The sequence below is a fragment of the Oncorhynchus keta genome, chromosome 5 (assembly GCF_023373465.1).
Source record: "Oncorhynchus keta strain PuntledgeMale-10-30-2019 chromosome 5, Oket_V2, whole genome shotgun sequence".
Lineage (NCBI taxonomy): Eukaryota > Metazoa > Chordata > Actinopteri > Salmoniformes > Salmonidae > Oncorhynchus > Oncorhynchus keta.
Window position 1 is genome coordinate 36518439 of NC_068425.1, and position 1673 is coordinate 36520111.

At 52.0% G+C, this 1673-nt stretch overlaps 1 long non-coding RNA gene across 1 annotated transcript; it reads left to right on the top strand.

The window, feature by feature from the left end:
* Window positions 1-712: 712 nt before the first annotated feature.
* LOC127929948 (uncharacterized) lies at window positions 713-1322 on the top strand. Its single transcript, XR_008136382.1, has 3 exons — window positions 713-751; window positions 935-1026; window positions 1303-1322. It is a non-coding gene; the product is annotated as an uncharacterized LOC127929948 (long non-coding RNA).
* Window positions 1323-1673: the final 351 nt, after the last annotated feature.

The window sequence follows — 1673 nt, forward strand, 5'->3', positions numbered from 1 at the left end:
AAGGCTACGCTCACTGAGTCTGTACATCGTCAAAGCTGTCCTTAAGTTTGGGTCAGTCACAGTGATCTGGTATTCTGCCACTATATACTCTCTGTTTAGGGCCAAATATCATTCTAGTTTGCTCTGTTTTCCTATGCAGCAACAGCAGAAACTATGTGTAAAGTCATTCTCTTTTTGTTTTCTCATGATTTGGTTGGGTCTAATTGTGTTGCTGTCCTGGGGCTCTGTGGGGTCTGTTTGTGTTTGTGAACAGAGCCCCAGAACCAGCATGCTTACGGGACTCTTCTCCAGGCTGTTACGGGACACTTCTCCAGGTTGCTAGGGGACTCTTCTCCAGGTTGCTATGGGACTCTTCTCCAGGTTGCTAGGGGACTCTTCTCCAGGTTGCTAGGGGACTCTTCTCCAGGTTGCTATGGGACTCTTCTCCAGGTTGCTAGGGGACTCTTCTCCAGGTTGCTAGGGGACTCTTCTCCAGGTTGCTAGGGGACTCTTCTCCAGGTTGCTACGGGACACTTCTCCAGGTTACTACGGGACTCTTCTCCAGGTTGCTAGGGGACTCTTCTCCAGGTTGCTATGGGACTCTTCTCCAGGTTGCTATGGGACTCTTCTCCAGGTTGCTATGGGACTCTTCTCCAGGTTGCTAGGGGACTCTTCTCCAGGTTGCTATGGGACTCTTCTCCAGGTTACTAGGGGACTCTTCTCCAGGTTGCTAGGGGACTCTTCTCCAGGTTGCTATGGGACTCTTCTCCAGGTTGCTAGGGGACTCTTCTCCAGGTTGCTAGGGGACTCTTCTCCAGGTTGCTACGGGACACTTCTCCAGGTTACTAGGGGACTCTTCTCCAGGTTGCTAGGGACTCTTCTCCAGGTTGCTACGGGACTCTTCTCCAGGTTACTAGGGGACTCTTCTCCAGGTTGCTACGGGACTCTTCTCCAGGTTGCTACGGGACTCTTCTCCAGGTTACTACGGGACTCTTCTCCAGGTTGCTACGGGACTCTTCTCCAGGCTACTACGGGACTCTTCTCCAGGTTGCTACGGGACTCTTCTCCAGGTTGCTACGGGACTCTTCTCCAGGTTACTATGGGACTCTTCTCCAGGTTACTATGGGACTCTTCTCCAGGCTGCTACGGGACTCTTTTCCAGGTTGCTACGGGACTCTTCTCCAGGTTGCTAGGGGACTCTTCTCCAGGTTGCTATGGGACTCTTCTCCAGGTTACTATGGGACTCTTCTCCAGGTTGCTACGGGACTCTTCTCCAGGTTGCTATGGGACTCTTCTCCAGGCTACTACGGGACTCTTCTCCAGGCTACTATGGGACTATTCTCCAGGTTGCTACCATACTTTTCTCCAGGTTACTAGGAAATCCATTATTTTTGTCCTACTGAGACTCTTCTCCAGGTTACTAGGGGACTCTTCTCCAGGTTGCCACGGGACTCTTCTCCAGGTTACTACGGGACTCTTTTCCAGGTTGCTACGGGACTCTTCTCCAGGTTACTAGGGGACTCTTCTCCAGGTTGCTACGGGACACTTCTCCAGGTTACTAGGGGACTCTTCTTCAGGCTGCTACGGGACTCTTCTCCAGGTTGCTAGGGGACTCTTTTCCAGGCTGCTACGGGACTCTTCTCCAGGTTGCTACGGGACTCTTCTCCAGTTTACTAGGGACTCTTCTCCAGGTT